This window comes from Moschus berezovskii, chromosome 11 (genome assembly GCF_049115385.1).
Source record: "Moschus berezovskii isolate FMDL1 chromosome 11, NW_MosBer_1.0, whole genome shotgun sequence".
NCBI lineage: Eukaryota > Metazoa > Chordata > Mammalia > Artiodactyla > Moschidae > Moschus > Moschus berezovskii.
This window is the reverse complement of record NC_142470.1, coordinates 25,453,093-25,472,929: the sequence shown is the minus strand read 5'-3', so window position 1 is coordinate 25,472,929 and position 19,837 is coordinate 25,453,093. Positions and strand designations below refer to the sequence as shown.

The following is a 19,837-nucleotide window of genomic DNA, read 5'->3' as shown; positions in this document are numbered from 1 at the left end:
TAGCAAAGAGTCGGACATAACTGAGTGACTTTCACTTCACTCATGGTCAGGACACAGAAGGTTTTCTTGGACTCACTTGAAGATCTGGGCAAAGAATAGGCTGTCCCTGCTGAGTTATAAAACAACAATTTACATCTGTATAGACCTTTACTTCAGTCAGTCAGTCAGTTCAGTCGCTCAGTCATGTCCGACTCTCTGCGACCCCATGAATCACAGCACGCCAGGCCTCCCTGTCCATCACCAACTCCCAGAGTTCACTCAAACTCATATCCATCGAGTCAGTGATGTCATCCAGCCATCTCATTCTCTGTCATCCCCTTCTCCTCCTGCCCCCAATCCCTTCCAGCATCAGAGTCTTTCCAGTGAGTCAACTCTTACCAAGTCCAATTTTTCATTTCCTCTGCTTATATATGCTGTGAAGGTTGGATTATTCTCTTTCATGTACAAGAAAATCAAGACAAGAGGTGATGTGCTATGAACAGAGTACTGAGTGCTGGTTCCGAAACTGGAACCCCAGTCACCCAACTCTGATTCCAAGATACTCCTGAATACAAAGAAATTGACCTTATTTTATCCCTGAAATACTTCACGTGTCAGCCTCCTAGGACTTTTAAAAAGAAGTGATCTGGACCAGAAGGATGTGGCCCCCAAAGTCATTCAAAATGATCCTGGTTCTGCTCTATTTGCTGATAAATCTGTAGGATTGCAGAGTGGAAAGACTAGGTCCTGAGCGACTACAGGTATGATGAAAAAATGTCTTAAAATCACACAGCAATGAATACAAACCTTGGCCCAGGCAATTACTAGGAGATGACCTCAGGCAGATTGTTTAATTTTTCTAAGACAATATTTTTAGTTCTAAAAGACAGAAGGTAATTCTTATCTTACAGGGTTATTGTGATAATGAAATGGGATCATATAAAAATGTCTTTTATAGAATTTGGCACCAAGACGATGTTTAATAGATGGTAGATGTTGGTGGTGTTTTTGTTATTGTCACTGTTGCATTATCAGGAGAGTTCCAAGAAAATTCAAGATCAATGACTAATTTAATCAGAATTTCTTTTTCACAAGCACATCCTAGCAGAGACATGATTTCCTGACTGAAAAGGGCCCAAATTACAATTGTCAGAGTCATTCATTACACAAAGGTCATTCCACACCCAGTTGTGAAATTCCCTTGAATCATCAAATTTCAAACTCGCTCTGCCATCTAAAGAAATGGCTTTAACAGGATTATCAGATGAGTTCCACCATCATTCTATTTAGCCATGTGCTTTGAGAATCGTCTGCCTACAATGTGAGAGACCTGGGTTCAATCCCTGGGTCGGGGGGATCCCCTGGAGAAGGAAATGGCAACCCACCCCAGTACTCTTGCCTGGGAAAATCCCATGGATGGAGAAGCCTGGTAGGCTACAATGCATGGGGTCACAGAGAATCGGACACGACTGAGTGACTTCACTTTTGAGAATGAACATTTAATAATAAAATTCTGTCCTTAAATCAGTTTTTCCTTTATGCCAAGCAAGTGGTAGTTTCCTCATATGGCAGTGATCAGCTTTTCCCTGTGAGTATTGCCTTTGTTCCTAAATTTAGGAGCATACACTCAGCAGTTATGTTATATGTGCCTGCCTGCTTAGTTGCTTCAGTCATGTCTGACTCTTTGAAACCTTATGAACTGTAGCTCACCAGGCCCCAATATTCATGGGATTCTTCAGGCAAGAATACTGGAGTGGGTTGACGCTTCCTTCTCCGGGGGATCTTCCTGATTCAGGGATCAAACCCACGTCTCTTAAGTCTTGTGCATTGACAGGTGGGTTCTTTACCACTAGCGCTACCTGGGAGACCTTATGTTTACTTGATCCTTGCCTTTTGTTAGATAAAAATGGAGTAAAGATACATCTATATTAAGGATATTTACTTAAAGATCCATCTTTGCTCTTTTTTGCAAATGGAGAAATAGTTAGGTATACAGTCTGAGATCATGTAGCAGGAGTCAAGCCTAGGTCTGTTTGATTCCAAGGCCCATTGTATTCCTCCTCTACTGCCTTACAGACAGAAATAAGACTTAGAGACAAGAAAACAGACTTCCAGTCAGGGAAGGTTTAATGAAATAAGTTCTGCCAAAGAATCACTTATATATAGCTCAGATAGGGAGTAATTATGCCCAGGGAGAATGGAGAAGTGCACACAGGGGAAATATATTTCTATATTACACCTATAAGTCTAACTCTTTCTCTTAAGTTCATCATTAATTCATTTATTTATTCATGCTGTCATTCATATAGTTATTGAATACCTACTTTGTGCTGGACACTGTGTTCTGTGCTCAGGAAGAAGCCAGCGATGCGTAAGACAGGTATGTAAATGCAATTGTACTCAGCTCGTGAAGCCTTCCTTGATTCCTAAGATGGAAATAATTTCTTCATCCTCTGAAGCATCATACCACTTTTATCCAACTTCTATGGTACTGAGTGCTCTTGGCATTGGCATAATAGAAAGAACAGAGCCTCTAGCCACACCTCTATGTCTTCTGCCTCCAGGACACCTTTCCTGATGACATCCCCCACTGCAGCCCACATTTATTTCACTCTGCCCTGAAGTCCTGCGGCACTGATATCTGACCCTTTCCTAAAACCCAGACTTAGAGGATATGGGTTGTCTTAGGGGGTGATGAGGAAAGGATGGAGGAGGACAGACCAGGATGGGACCTTCTACATCAGTGCAGTGGGAAGAGCCCTCTGAAAAGCTCACTCATATACCTAAAAAAAAGGAACCAAAGCTCATGGATGGCCATCGAGATAACAAAAGCAGCAGTGCCAAGCAAAAAAGAATGGGCTTTAATCTGTCCAATCAAGTAAGAGAATTATGCCTGCATACATCCCGTCCTTCACCATGTGCAACATGAGAGACCATCATCTAGAAGAATGACAGTGAAAGGAAGTCTGTCAGCTAGGTTGACCCTCTACTGCCCCAACCCCTCCATCTGCTATGCTTTGAGCCCTTGTTCTATCCTGTGCTGAGGAAGGAGAAAGGGAGAGCTTTGGTCAGGATTGGGATTATCATTTAAAAGGAATTTTGTACCAGAATAAGACTCCTCTACTAATGTCAAAAGACTTAGAAGTCAAGAAATCAGACCAAGATCTCATTAAGGGAGACATTCCCCATCAGGAATGTGGAGTGACACAGCACAGCTAGAAAGTAGTTTTTGGGGAAAACATCATGTTTATAATCAATGGAGCCTCCTAGGTGGTACAAGTGCTAAAGAACCCACCTGCCAATGCAGGAGAAGCCTGAGACAAAGGTTCAGTTCCTGGGTTGGGAAGATCCCCTAGAGGAAGGTATGGCAATCAGTCCACTCCAGTATTCTTGCCTGGAGAATCCCAGGGACAGAGGAGCCTGGCAAGCTACAGTCCGCGAGGTTGAAGAGTCAGACATGACCAAAGCGACTTAGCACACAGTCATAACCAGTGAGACACATCTGTAAATATCAACATTACTTTTCAAAAGTAGCATAAAAGTTAATTGAAACTTTGAGAAAAGTGACACTGAATGATGATTCACTTTGCTTGGATTCTCAGCAAATTTTATAGGGGACAAATTTGGTTAAGAGGAGTTGTCTTGTTTCTAACACCTGAAGTATTAAAATAGCAAATAAACAACGGAAGAGGAAATTTGAGCTGAGAAGGTTCTGGGGCCATAGATGAATGGTTCATTACATCTACCATTTCAAAAAAAAAAATCACAATTTGCAGTCAATTTACCACCACAGAGAAAAACATTAGAGAAATGCTTAATGTTTCAGGCTTAACTGGAGCCAAAATTCAATTTCCCATTAATAATAATTTTACTCTCTGCCGTCAGCTTGGAGCAATTTGTTGCCACTCCCTCAGTCTCTCTTTGCAGATTCTGCGGAGTCTGGCTAGACTTGTTAAGAGATTGAGATTCTTAATTAAAAGTACCAGGAACCATAATATCTTCAGGGCAGTATTTGTGAATATGCATTGTTCAAAATGGATAAGGCAAGGTTTGACTTCTAGAGAAGCAGGGCATTTGTTTTTAAAACCCACAGGCAGGGTCAAGAGGAAGTCTGTGTTATCGTCAGTAAATCCAGGTATTCTAGCCTGCTCACCTCAAACTTCTTCAGGGTTTGCGGGGGGTGGGGGGAGGAAGGGATCTGCTTCCAACAGGAATATTCTGCGACTCCTCTAGGTGATGGGAGGACTGGAAGGAGGAATAGAGAGAGGGCAAAGGGAACGACCAAGGCCCCTATTCTAGGAGATGAATGTCCTGGATCCTCAAAGCACAGAGGAGGCAGAGAAAGTCATTAAACTGTATATAGCAAAGGATCGCAAGCTTAAATAGGAGGCAAATAGGTATGTGTCTGAAGTGTTCTTGTTATTGCAGCTAACTGCTCTAGTGGCAACCCATAATGCTTATTTCAGGCTTACATGCACAGACACACAGGGACACAATTACATACACAGTTGTGCACCTAGCACACGCACACACACGCCCGCCCACACACACACACAGATGTGAAGCTGTTGTAAACAATAGGCATACATCTTCTTTCTTCATTATTTTAGTAAGAGATGGCCTTTTTAGTCAGGAAAGTGGTCCAAATAATCATTCCAAAGAACCAAGTAGGTAAGAGAACTAAAGATGTATGATCCTTTGTGATTTACATTATTTGGTGATTATTTATATTACTTGGTGATTCTTTGTTTTTAACTCCCTTTTCTCTCTCATGTCTGCTGTGATGCCAAACAACATTGTGAGGTTAAGGGTCAGCAGCAACCTTTGTTTGCATTAAGAGCTGACTTCTCTAGATCTTCCTTGATTTTAGTAACTGGATGAGCAATTGCTGTCACATGCCTGGGCCGACTGCTAAGTGAGGCAGCCTTACAAGTCTATGGAACCTGTAAAAATAAGAGTAGCCAAGTCTGGAAGCGTAGATTTCTCTGTCATCTGACACCATAGCTCTTTCCTCTGAGTTTTCTTTCCTGGCTGCCTGATGGAGACCAGGAACTAGATCTTTGATGATTACCAAGCAAGTCAGGAAGAGAGGAGTATCAGCCCAAACCCTGACCTTCTTCTAAGGTTTCCAGCTTTATGTTCGCTGATGTGCACAGTAGACCTTTAGTAAAATGTGCCTTTTGGATAAATATTATATTCCTTCTCTTGTTTAAAAGAGAGACCTTTAGATTTCTGTTGTATTTTTGGAAAACTCATAAATAGGAAAGACGGACTTACAAAGGAAGAAACAATTTTATTTAAATATGAAGAAAAATGTAACAAGTCCAATAAGATTTAGGTAGATGATGGAAAAGGAGGTCCATGGTGTAGAGACAAATCTAGGGGTCCAGAATGGTACAGGCCTTTGGACACATTGTGCATGCATGCTAAGTCACTTCAGTCATGTCCAACTCTTTGTGACCCCATGGACTGAAGCCCACCAGACTCCTCTGTCCATGGAGTTTTCCAGGCAAGAATACTGGAGTGGGTTGCCATTTCCTTCTTCAGGGGATCTTCCTGACCCAGGGATTGAACCTGAGTCTCTTATGTTTCCTGGATCAGCAAGTAGGTTCTTTACCACTAGTGCCACCTGGTTGAACAAGTTGTCAGGGACAGAATAGGTGGCAACTTGTTGAGCTGTGAGGGTCTCAAGAGACAGAAATACAAACAATAGGCCTAGTGCCCAGCATACAGTCAACCTTCAAAGCCATTAGTAGTCTCTGCAACAGTGTAGCAGGGTTCTAGACCCTGGAATGATCCTTCTTTCTGAGTTCTCCTGGCTTTCTGTCAATAGCTTTATGCCTGTCACCCTTGCCTTCTGGCCTTTTACTCCTGTAGGAATATGCTGTATCTCAGGCTGATCCAGCACCCCTCTTGCCCTTGCAACTCACTTCCCCATGGTCCTGCATTCCTCCCTTCCATTTAGGAAAATATAGTTCAAGGAAAAGAATGTTGCCAGTGTGGGAATTTCCAGGCATGCCCAAGACTTATCCAATGAAGTCCCACCAGGAGATGATGTCCACGCTTGGCTCAGTTTTATATTTCCTGGGAAATTAGGACTGCTACATAGTTGGGTTAACTCACTTTACTATGAGGTCTCTTGTACAAAAGAATCTCCTCTTCAATAGATCAGTTTTAAAAAGCCACGGCCCTAAGAGCCACCCTGGGATGAGATCAAACATGTTACACTCCAGATCCTAAAACCTGAATAAGAGAGTTGATCTCAATACTCTTTGAAGAGAGCGGGTATGTATACATACCTGGCTCTCTATCTGGCAAGCTTTGAAGTTCTTGCTATTCCTAAAAGATTCCTAAAACTGTCTACTTTATCTCTTCTGAAGATCTCATTTTTTTTTTTTTGCAGATTGATTCCATTTAATTAAACTTATTGGAGATAGCTAGTTTTATGTCCATTTTAATGAGGCCAGTGTTAATCTAGGAATTGAAGACTGGTTTGGATTTGTGGTTGTTTAGGTGCAGTTTTCTAAGTAAAAATTGAGAAAAAAATTCTAGAGTTTAGTCACATGAAAATAGTTTCTCTTAGAGAGTTTTTGGACTTATATTAAAAAGCAGAGACATTACTTTTCCAACAAAGGTCCATCTAGTCAAAGCTATACTTCCTTCAGTAATCATGTATGGATGTGAGAGTTGGACTATAAAGAAAGCTGAGCACCAAAGAATTGATGCTTTTGAACTGTGGTGTTGGAGAAGACTCTTGAGAGTCCCTTGGACTGCAAGGAGATCCAACTAGTCGATCCTAAAGGAAATCAGTCCTGAATATTCATTGGAAGGACTGATGCTGAAGCTCCAATACTTTGGCCACCTGTTGCAAAGAACTGACTCATTTGAAAAGACCTGATGCTGGGAAAGAGTGAAGGCAGAAGGAGAAGGGGACGACAGAGGATGAGATGGTTGGATTTCATCACCAACTTGATGGACATGAGTTTGAAAAAGCTGTGGGAGTTGGTGATGGACAGGGAAGCCCCCGTGGGGTCACAAAGTGTCAGACACAATTGAGCGACTGAACTGGACTGATTTCTGGAAAATCCCAATTCCTCAGTTAATTTTAGCTAACTAGAGTATTCCAAGTAGGTGGTCACATTTTTACTCTAGAGTGGCAGATTTTGCTTTCTCAATCTCATCGTTGAACTTTCATCCTTAAGCTGACATTCTTGAAATGTCATGCTCTTGGATCCTGTTTCTCCTCTCCAGTGCTTTTGTGTTTTAATATAAAATGTTCTGGTCCTGTTAGGGTGTGACAGAAAGAGCACTGGATTTGAACCCAGGATAACTGAGTTTCTGTCCTACTCTGCCAGCAACTAATATTCAGGTAAAGGTTTCACCTCCAGATGTCATATTGAAATCTAACAGTGGTAGAAAGTTTAGAAAACTGATCAAATCATCTTAGGTCTGCAGGTAGAATGTATTTATCCCAGCTTTCCTCTTTCTTAAGTATTTGGAATGTCTATGTAAATTCTTTCAATATGAAGAGAGTGCATTTTTCTTGAATGATCATGTCCATGATCATGAGTTTAGTTATATTTCGTGTGTTCTGATAGATGTAAAAAAGGTATAAAAGGAAAGTATCAGTTTTCATTTATTTACCCTCAGTGGGCTTCCCTGGCGGTTCAGGTGGTGAACAATCCACATGCAATGCAGGAGACCCAGGTTCAATCCCTGGGTTGAGAAGATCTCCTGGGGAAGGGAATGGCTACACACTCTAGTATTTTTGCCTGGGGAGTCCCATGGGCAAAGGTACCTGGCTGGCTACAGTCCATGGGGTGGAAAGAGTCAGACACATCTGAGTGACTAACACTTTCTTATGAGTTATGTGATCTGCAAATCATTTCACTCTATTGGGCTTTGGTTTCTTTACCTGCAAATTGCAAGATATAACTTACTGAATTCTCAATTTCATTTTGCCCAGCTATATTCTCCTGTGATTCTTGACTCTTTGAAAGCTCCTGTGATTCTCCACTGGTATGCTTGTTCTCATCCAGTTGTCTGTTTATTCAGCAAATACCACTGAACACCTGTGATGTACAAGAGCTGCACTAGATTCTAGGAAATGGCTGTGAACAAGCGACATGCTTCCTACCCATCAGTTCAGTTCACTTGCTCAGTTGTGTCGGACTCTTTGTGACCCCATGAACTGCAGCACACCAGGCCTCCCTGTTCATCACCAACTCCCGGAGTCCACCCAAACCCATGTCCATTGAGTCGGTGATGCCATCCAACCATCTCATCCTCTGTCATCCCCTTCTCCTTCTGCCCCCAATCTTTCCCAGCATCAGGGTCTTTCCAAATGAGTCAGCTCTTTGCATGAGGTGGCCAAAGTATTGGAGTTTCAACTTCAACATCAGTCCTTCCAATGAACACCCAGGACTGATCTCCTTTAGGATGACTGGTTGGATCTCCTTGCAGTCCAAGGGACTCTCAAGAGTCTTCTCCAACACCACAGTTCAAAAGTGTCAATTCTTCGGTGCTCAGCTTTCTTTAGATCTGAATGTTGAGCTTTAAGCCAACTTTTTCACTCTCCTCTTTCACTTTCATCAAGAGGTTCTTTAGTGTTTCTTCACTTTCTGCCATAAGGGTGGTGTCATCTGCATATCTGAGGTTATTGATATTTCTCCTAGCAATCTTGATTCCAGCTTGTGCTTCCTCCAGCCCAGCGTCTCTCATGATGTACTCTACATATGAATAAGTTAAATAAGCAGAGTGACAATATACAGCCTTGACGTACTCCTTTTCCTATTTGGAACCAGTCTGTTGTTCCATGTCCAATTCTAACTGTTACTTCCTGACTTGCATACAGATTTCTCAAGTGGCAGGTCAGGTGGTCTGGTATTTCCATCTCTTTCAGAATTTTCCATAGTTTATTGTGATCCACACAGTCAAAGGCTTTGCCATAGTCAATAAAGCAGAAATAGATGTTTTTCTGGAACTCTTTTGCTTTTTCGATGATCCAGCGGATGTTGGCAATTTGATCTCTGGTGCCACTGCCTTTTCTAAAGCCAGCTTGAACATCTGGAAGTTCACGGTTCATGTTTTGCTGAAGCCTGGCTTGGAGAATTTTGAGCATTTCTTTACTAGCGTGTGAGATGAGTGCAATTATGCAGTAGTTTGAGCATTCTTTGGCATTGCCTTTCTTTGGGATTGGAATGAAAACTGGCCTTTTCCAGTCCTGTGGCCACTGTTGAGTTTTCCAAATTTGCTGGCATATCGAGTGCAGCACTTTCACAGCATCATCTTTTAGTATTTGAAAGAGCTCAACAGGAATTCCATCACCTCCACTGGCTTTGTTCGTAGTGATGCTTCCTAAGGCCCACTTGACTTCACATTCCAGGATGTGATTCCTACCCATAAAGGTTATCATTTAATATTTTTTCCCTTTTCCTATTTTCCCCTGAGAACCTCCAGTATTCATTAAAAGATATATAGACAAATATAAATAAAAAGCTCAAGGGACAAATAAAAATATTTTGAATAAATGATCATAATCCTGCAAAGGATGGGTTGAGAAGCAGAAGTCAGCAGAGTTCAAACTGTAAGTCAAATATATAAATTATTTATTTACAAGCACAGAGCGTGGAGAAAAGGGAATGCTCTTGCACTGTTGGTGGGAATATAAATTGTTACGGTCACTATGGAATACAGTATGGGGAATCCTTAAAAAACTAGGAATAAAATCACCATATGACCCAGCAATCCCACACCTAGGCATATACCCTGAGGAAACCAAAATTGAAAGAAACACATATATCCCATTGTTCATTGCAGCACTATTTACAATAGCTGGAACGTGGAAGCAACCTAGATGTCAGTAAATAATATCACATGAAACTAAATAAATAAAAATTCCAATTGTTATTCATCCAGCTATAGTAATTTAGAAAAACTTCCATTTCTTAATGAATTGTGCCTTAATTCTGTAGGAAATATTAATGGAACAAATAGTCTACTGCTAATGTATTTATCCTTCTCCCTCAAGATCTACTGATTAGTCTATAATGCAGTCATTTCAACTTTATACTATATTTTAAGATGTTTTCATTTTCTTCAAAATACATATTTTAAATGAATTTTACAACTTCCAGTTATACTTTATACTTTTCCTAATTTAGGTCATAGACTCTGATGCTGGGAAAGGTTGGGTGCGGGAGGAGAAGGGGACGACGGAGAATGAGATGGCTGGATGGCATCACCGACTTTGTGGACATGAGTTTGAGTGTACTCCGGGAGTTGGTGATGGACAGGGAGGCCTGGCATGCTGTGATTCATGGGGTCGTGGAGAGTCGGACACGACTGAGCGACTGAACTGAACTGAACTGAACTGAATTTAGGTCATACTTTATTCCATTAGGTTTAGTCATGAATGATCTCTTTTTGTTCTGCAAAAGGGTTCAGTTCAGTTCAGTCGCTCAGTCGTGTCCGACTCTTAGCGACCCCATGAACCACAGCACGCCAGGCCTCCCTGTCCATCACCAACTCCCGGAGTTCACTCAAACTCATGTCCATCGAGTCGGTGATGCCATCCAGCCACCTCATTCTCTGTCATCCCCGTCTCCTCCTACCCCCAATCGCTCCCAGCATCAGAGTCTTTTCCAGTGAGTCAACTCGTCGCATGAGGTGGCCAAAGTATTGCAGTTTCAGCTTTAGCATAAGTACTTCCAATGAACACCCAGGATTGATCTCCTCTAGAATGGACTGGTTGGATCTCCTTGCAGTCCAAGGGACTCTCAAGAGTCTTCTCCAACAACACAGTTCAAAAGCATCGATTCTTCGGCGATCAGCTTTCTTCACAGTCCAACTCTCACATCCATACATGACCACGGGAAAAACCATAGCCTTGACTAGACGGACCTTGGTTGGCAAAGTAATGTCTCTGCTTTTTAATATGCTATCTAGACTGGTCATAACTTTCCTTCCAAGGAGTAAGCGTCTTTTAATTTCCTGGCTGCAATCAGCATCCGCAGTGATTTTGGAGCCCAAAAAAATAAAGTCTGACACGGTTTAGTCATGAATGATCTCTTTTTGTTCTGCAAAAGGGTAGTAGAAAGCAAAAACAGCTTGACAAGAAACACAGTTTCATAAATGTTTCAATTCTTTTCTCAGGGAACAAATTGAATGTTTTGATCATATTTGCCTGACTTGTTTAGCCCTAAATCATCCATTTAACATCTTGGCAGGTCTACCTTTTAAACTTATTAAATATATATATATATATATGGCAAGAAAATAAATCGTTTGACATTTCAAGATTTATTAGTGAGTAATATTGTAGAAATGAGGCCTGTTCTGATGGTCTTTGCCTTCTCATGTGTGCGTGTGCATGCTAAGTTGCTTCAGTCATGTCCAACTCTTTGCAACATCGTGGACTGTAAACCTGCCAGTCTCCTCTGTCCATGGAATTTTCCAGGCAAGAATACTGAAGTGGGTTGCCATGCCCTCCTCCAGGGTATCTTCCCGACCCAGGGATTGAACTCTCATCTCTTTACATCTCCTGCATTGGCAAGTGGGTTCTTTACCACGAGTGTCATCTGGGAAACCCCCTGCCTTCTCATATTGGAAAGCAATTGCTTTTACTATGCCTCAGCTGATATTAATGAAACAGCCTCATGTTTTAAATGGCTAAATAATAATGATATTTGCTAGTCACAAGACATTTAATATATGCTGGGATGGGCATTTCACATACATTAAGTATTTTAATTCTCACAATACCCTAATAAAATAAATGTTAAGGCCTCATATTACGGATGAGCATCGTATCCAAGTCATCTAGCCCCAAACCTGTCTTGTCCATCTCCAAAGCCCATGCTTGTATCCACTGTAAATACTGCCTCCTTTTAATAGAAAACTATTAATAAGTAGCCTAAATAGAAAAGTCTGAAGTAGCTGCAAGACATTAGAAAATGTTGCTAGAATTTGATCTCAGCACAAGGAAGGAGCTCCCAGCTCTTTCTAGACAAGGGATATCATGACAATCAATAGCTTCGTCGTCTGATTTATACCATATTTTCAATATAATTTTAAAGTTACCAAAATTAAAATCTCCTCCTTCCCACAGCTCTCATCACAGATCCACACACATACATACACACGTCACACACACACATCACATTGCATGTCAACTTTTAAAAAGGATGTTATACCCTTCCAAAGGGAGAACAAAATCTTTTTATTTGTATTATTTTATTTAAAATTAGAATGAGTTTTTAGCATTCAGCTTTCTGAAATCAACAGATTGTGTTGATTCATTAAAGAATTCTCTTCAAAAAGCATTTTTTTCTTTTGTTAAAAAAATTCCCAAGAAGTAATAAGAATTCAAAGTCCTTTTTAGAGAGTATGAGTGTAACTCACATAAGTATTCTAGTAAGGCACACCAAAGGGTGCTTTGTTGAGAAAAATAATTATTGTTATACACTTGAGTCAATGTGAGAGTGTCATATTCTTACAAAAAAAAAAAATAGAAGTACATTTGTGTATTTTTTTGCCATGATAAAATAAAGATATTTGATCTGGTAATAGCTAAACATTTTCTTCCAGCCTTCTCTACTCAACCTATATTTCAGAAAGACATTTTTGAGATCGCATATTTCTATCATTAAACTTATTGCATGGTATTATAATTACCAGTCCACTGTTCACAATATTGATGACACAAGGGTATGAGGCCCTGTCTCTACTGCTTGGGTCCAGAAGAGGTTCTGGTTGCTAACACAGATAAATGTTTTTCATGTGATAAAATTGTCATTCAGTTAAAAAGACCACTTAATCTATGTTTAGCAATATTTTTCTGGAATATAGTATTCACTCAGAAATGAGTAAATTCAAGTACTAGAACTGCCAGGATTTTAAAACGATTATAGGGAGTTGAATAAATTAGTCAATCATTTTCAATTCAAATAAGTTGGTCAACATGCGCTGAACTGATCTGAGTTTTTCTCTATATGAAACATTGAGAGGTCTCCTTTTTTTTGATTTATACTTTTGTAATAAAGTACAATTAAAATGATAATATAGAAAATTGCCTTGGAAGATATAAATAGCTATGTTTTAAATATGAATTCAATAGCAGCTACTCTTCTGTATGTTGTGTTTATCATTTTATTTACTTTTTAATTGGAGGACAATTGTTTTACAATGTTGTGTTTGTTTCTGCTGCACAATAGAGAGGTCTTGTTTTGAAGGAAAGGAGCATTTGCACTAAGGAATGTTTTATTTGTTTGTTTTTAATTGTAGTTGATTTCCAATATTATATTAGTTCATGGATGTGAGAGTTGGACTATAAAGAAAGCTGAGCGCCAAAGAATTGATGTTTTTGGACTGTGGTGTTGGAGAAGACTCTTGAGAGTCCCTTGGAGTACAAGGAGATACAACCAGTCCATCCTAAAGGAAACTGGTCCTGACTATTCATCGGAAGGATTGATGCTGAAGCTGAAACTCCAATATTTTGGCCACCTGATGCAAAGAACTGACTCATTTGAAAAGACCCTGATGCTGGGAAAGATTGAAGGCGGGAGGAGAAGGGAACAACAGAGGATGAGATGGTTGGCTGGCATCACCGACTCCATGGACATGAGTTTGAGAAAACTCTGGGACTTGGTGATGGATGGGGAAGCCTGGGGTGCTGCAGTCCATGGGGTCTCAAAGAGTTGGACACAACTGAGTGAGAGAACTGAACTGACTGATAGTCCATTTAAAGTTATTATAAAATAACACCTGTATTCTCTGTGCTATGCCTTACATCCTGTATCTTATGTATTTTATGCCTAGTTGTTTGTACCTCTTAATCCACTTTGCCTAGTTTGCCCTTTCCCTCATGTATTTTCACTTATATGTGAAATACAGAGAGAAAACAAATGAATGAACGTATTAAAAACAAGAAGTGGTTTTGTTCTTTGGCAACAGTAAAACAAACAAATAAAACAACTTAAATATGTGAGCCCCTTTTTAGAGGAAAATATGTATTTGAGATATTAAATACACATATGTGTAAGTATGTACATATGAACTGTGTATATATAGACATATTGCACACATACACAGACACCAACTTCATCTTTTAAGATGGGTACTATTTCGAATCAGTAGGTTGCTTTGCTAGCTGGAATTGCTAGGCTAAGAATATCAACTTCAAATCAGATTGGATTTTGCCTCATGCTATATTTTCTTTCTCTAAGACTCAAAATATCAAAGCAGAAAAACATAAGACCTTTCCTTTTGACACTTTGCATTTCTCTTATAATAAAGACACATATTTTATAAACCGGTGCTTAAAGTTATTCACATAAGGTTACTAACCAATGACTATAATAGAATAAAAAATGGAAGCAAATGTATAAATTGAATCAGTTGGTACAAACGAATTAGCAATCTCTTAACTTCCTGTCTGCCGGCCTTTGTTTTTAGAGTTATAAATATTTCTGTGTCACTAGCTGTGGACACACTAACTTGTTTTTCTTCCTGCTGCATTTGAATCTATTAACATAGACTGATTTCCTAGAACATCAAAGCAACGCTATTTTCTGAAAACAAACGATGTTAAAGATTGTGGCAGAGACTAACATTTGCATTCTCAATAGTCATTCTTCCTGTTTTTCTTATCTACAGAGCCCTAACGAAGGAGCAGCAACAATGCAGTTAGTATATATACACACACACACAATATTTTAAATATATACATATATATGTGTGTGTATATATATATCCCAAATACTTTCCTTGTATATAAGCAGAAGTTATTGGGTTGGCCTTTCAGGAAGGCTCCTTGAAAGAAAGGCAGCCTGAGATGGTGCATGTCCCTTTTTCTCTTCTTTCTACCTAGGAGAAATCTCAGCTCAGCTCTCCTAATACAGCAGCAGCTATGTAACAACGTAGCTCTCAACACAGACTAAAAAAAATAAATGGTACTAGTGGTAAAGAATCTGCCTGCCAGTGCAGGAGACATAAGAGACACTGGTTCGATCCTTGGGTCTGGAAGATCCCCTGGAGGAGGAAATGGCATCCCACTCCAGTATTCTTGGGCTTCCCTGGTGGCTCCATTTCAGTAAAGAATCTACCCACAATTCAGGATACCCAGGTTCGACCCCTGGCTTAGGAAGGTCCCCTGGAGAAGGAAATGGCACCCCACTCCAGTATTCTTGCCTGGGACATCCCAAGGACAGAGGAACCTGGTGGGCTACAATCCATGGGCTCACAAGAGTCGGACACAACTTAGCGACTAAACCAGTATTCTTGCCAGAGGAATCCAGGAGTGGATAAAGGATCCTGGAGTGTTATAATCCATGTGGAAGCAAAGAGTCAGGTGTGACTGAGCTGAGCATTCGAGCACACACGTACACCAAAAGAAAACAAAGAGAGTCACAGAGGCCTCATTGAGGCTCTGAACCATAGATTTCTAGCAGACTTTATTTTGTGAGGAAAAATGAGAACAAAACTACTTTACTTTTATTGCCATGATTTCTGTTGCCCTCTAAGTACAACTCCCAGTTGACAAAATGTATCGTCAGATAAAAATGCCTTCAGAAATCTGGAAAGACTGATGTCTAGAAACCAACAATGAGCAAACCAGTATATTTTGGTCTTATAGTCACAGTTGTTAGTAGGAACACATTTTTATTATACATTTTGGAAAGAAAGTCTTCAATTTTTATTTATTTTTCCTTTGGTTCTGGATTGATTCATGGCTGAAAAACTTAATTCGCTTCAAGGTCCTGAGTCTGTCTATTTGGGATATGCTAAAGTGGTAACACCTCTGCCAAAACAAAATGTCCTTGAAGGTGTTAAGGTAGTGAATGTAAGACAGAGTGGTCCATAGTATCCATCCAGCGTGCTGTGTGGACCTGCTCATCTTTGCATCTCTCTTTTTGCCCCCTTCCTTGGAGTTTGCATAAAGCTGTCTTTGCCCTTGGTATGCAGCCTTGTGATTTATCCTTATGGTTTCACCCTCACTGGTCTGTGAACTCATTGAGGGCAGGAAAATTGTTCTATCATTTCAGTCAGTTCAGTTGCTTAGTCGTGTCTGACACTTTGCGACCCCATGGACTGCAGGACTCCAGGCTTCCCTATTTATCACTAACTCGCAGAGCTTGCTCAAACTCATGTCCATTGTGTCGGTGATGACATCCAACCATCTCATCCTCTGTTGCCCCTTCTCCTCCCGCCTTCAATTTTTCCCAGCGTCAGGGTCTTTTCTAGTGAGTCAGTTCTTCGCATTAGGTGGCCAAAGGATTGAGTTTCAGCTTCAGCATCAGTCCTTCCAATGAATATTCAGGACTGATTTCCTTTAGGATGGACTGGTTGGATCTCCTTGCAGTCCAAGGGACTCTCAAGAGTCTTCTCAAACACCACAGTTCAAAAGCATCAATTCTGGAGTCGACGGGAAGATGGCGGAGGAATAGGACAGGGCGGCCACTTTCCCCCCAACAAAATCAACAAAAGAACATTTGAACGCTGAGTAAATCCCACAAAAAATCTTCTGAATACCGGCAGAGGACATCAGGCACTCAGAAAAGCAGCCCATAGTCGTCGAAAGGAGGTAGGAAATAGATAAAAAGATAAAAAGAGAGACAAAAGAGGGAGGGACGGAGCTCCCTCCCGGGAAGGGAGGCTTAAAAAAAAAAAAAGAGAGAAGTTTCCAAACACCTGGAAACACTGGTGAGTGGATCCTCAGAGGGCCGCATAACTGGGAGACAAAAGACATAAATAATTAAAACTCACAGACTAAGTGCCCAGAGGAAACTCTCAGCGGAGAAGCGGCGCAGACTCCCGCGCCCCTCACTAGCAGGCGGGGGCTGGGCAGGGAGGCGCCGGCAGCAGCGCTCAGAGGGAGAGCCAGCGGCGGCGGCGCGTAGAGGGAGAGCAGGCGCCCGCGCTTGGAGGGAGAGCCGGCGCCCGCGCGTAGAGGGAGAACCGGGCTTGGGCGCCCCAGCCCCCGCCGACGCGGGCGGGGAGGGCAGCCAGCGCCGGGGCGGGGGCAGCCGTGGCCCCAGAGAGGCTTCCCGTGCCAAGCTGCAGGCAAGCTTCCTTGCTGGCCAGGACTTCTTGGGTTCGGGCCGGTCGATATCCACCTGAGAAACTGCACCGGTTGTACTCCCAGAAAACCAAGCGGCGGGGACCGGGAAGGCGATAAGTCGCAGCGACTGCGCTCGCCAAACGCCTGGTCACCTGAGCTGCTAGGACCGGGGAAGGCACAAAACGCAGGCCCAGCCAAGTCTGCCTTTGTCGAGTACCCGAGGACCTGAACCTGAGCCAATCAGACCTGGGAAGTGCATGCAACCCAGCGCCAGCCGTGGACAGCTTGCAGCAGAGCAAACTAAAGCCTAAGCAGCATAAACAGGGAAAGCACACACGCCTCGAGCGGGAGCATTCCCAGTGTAGCCGAGACACCGCGAGCACTCCCCACAGACGCCAGGGGTATTTGTTAGTTGTTCCTCCCTCCCTACAGCAGGACTGAATAGGAGAGCCTGGGGAAAAAAAAAAAAGTGTCCACCACCGCATCCTGGAGTCAGGACGGTAATTAGACACTGAGGAGACCAGAAAACAGAAGAGGGAGAAGCCTTGAGCCTCCTGCAAGAATAAGACTGAAAACCAGAGGCAGAGGCTTAAGGCCAAATCCTGAGAACACCAGAGATCTCCGGTTCCAGAGAACATTAATTGATAGGTACTCATCAAAGGCCTCCATACATACACTGAAACCAGGCACCACCCAAGGGTCAACAAGTTTCAGTGAAAGACATACTACGCAAGCTATCCAGCAACACAGGAGAATAGCACTGAACTTCAATATACAGGCTGCCCAAAGCCACCCCAAACCCACGGACATCTCAAACTCATTATTGGACACTTCCTTGCACTCCAGAGAGAAGAAATCCAGTTCCACCCACCAGAACATCTACTCAAGCTTCCCTAACCAGGGAACCTTGGCAAGTCACCCATCCAACCCCACACATAACGAGGCAACTACATAATAAAGAGAACTCCACAGACTGTCAGAAGACAGAAAGGCCACCCGAACACAGCAATATAAGCAAGATGAAGAGGCAGAGAAATACCCAACAAGTAAAGGAACAGGATAAATGCCCACCAACACAAACAAAAGAGGAAGATATAGGGAACCTACCCGATAAAGAATTTCGAATTTTAATTGTGAAAATGATTCAAAATCTGGAAAACAAAATGGAGTTACAGATAAATAAACTGGAGAAAAGGATGGAGAAGATGGAAGAAATGTTCAATAAAGAATTAGAGGAAATAAAAAAGAGTCAATATACAATGAATAATACAATAGACGAGATCAAAAACACTCTCGAGGGCACAAACAGTAGAATAACGGAGGCAGAAGACAGGATAAGCGAGCTAGAAGATAGAATTGTAGAAATAAATGAAACAGAGACGGAAAAAGAAAAACGAATTAAAAGAAATGAGCACAATATTAGAGACATATGGGACAATATTAAATGCCCCAACATTCGAATCATAGGAGTCCCAGAAGAAGAAGACAAAAAGAAAGACCATGAGAGAATACTCGAGGAGATAATAGTTGAAAATTTCCCTAAAATGGGGAAGGAAATAATCACCCAAGTCCAAGAAACACAGAGAGTCCCTAACAGGATAAACCCAAGGCGAAATACCCCAAGGCACATATTAATCAAATTAACAAAGATCAAACACAAAGAAAAAATATTACAAGCAGCAAGGGAAAAACAACAAATAACACACAAGGGGATCCCCATAAGGATAACAGCTGATCTTTCAGCAGAAACTCTTCAGGCCAGGAGGGAATGGCAAGACATATTTAAAGTGATGAAAGAAAATAACCTACAGCCCAGATTACTATACCCAGCAAGGATCTCATTCAAATGTGAAGGAGAAATCAAAAGCTTTACAGACAAGCAAAAGCTGAGAGAATTCAGCATCACCAAACCAGCTCTCCAACAAATACTAAAGGATCTTCTCTAGACTGGAAACACAGAAAGGGTATATAAACTTGAACCCAAACAATAATGAAAATGGCAACAGGATCATACTTATCAATAATCACCTTAAACGTAAATGGGTTGAATGCCCCAACCAAAAGACAAAGGCTGGTTGAATGGATACAAAAACAAGACCCCCTTATATGTTGTCTACAAGAGACCCACCTCAAATCGAGGGACACATACAGACTGAAAGTGAAGGGCTGGAAAAAGATATTCCACGCAAATAGAGACCAAAAGAAAGCAGGAGTAGCAATACTCATATCAGATAAAATTGATTTTAAAACAAAGGCTGTGAAAAGAGACAAAGAAGGAAACTACATAATGATCAAAGGATCAATCCAAGATGAAGATATAACAATTCTAAATATTTATGCACCCAACATTGGAGCACCGCAATATGTAAAACAATTACTAACAATTATGAAAGGGGAAATTAACAATAACACAATAATAGTGGGAGACTTTAATACCCCACTTACATCTATGGATAGATCAACTAAACAGAAAATTAACAAAGAAACACAAACTTTAAATGATACAATAGACCAGTTAGACCTAACAGATATCTATAGGACATTTCACCCCAAAACAATGAACTTCACCTTTTTCTCAAGCGCACACGGAACCTTTTCCAGGATAGATCACATCCTGGGCCATAAATCCAGCCTTGGTAAATTCAAAAAAATTGAAATCATTCCAAGCATCTTTTCTGACCACAATGCAGTAAGACTAGATCTCAATTACGGGAGAAAAACTATTAAAAATGCCAACATATGGAGGCTGAACAACACGCTGCTGAATAATGAACAAATCATAGAAGAAATCAAAAGAGA

The 19,837-nt window shown here is 41.3% G+C and overlaps 1 long non-coding RNA gene across 1 annotated transcript; it reads left to right on the top strand.

Moving 5' to 3' along the window:
* Window positions 1–1,286: 1,286 nt before the first annotated feature.
* LOC148776104 (uncharacterized) lies at window positions 1,287–13,838 on the top strand. Its single transcript, XR_016038685.1, has 3 exons — window positions 1,287–1,813; window positions 2,289–2,359; window positions 13,264–13,838. It is a non-coding gene; the product is annotated as an uncharacterized LOC148776104 (long non-coding RNA).
* Window positions 13,839–19,837: the final 5,999 nt, after the last annotated feature.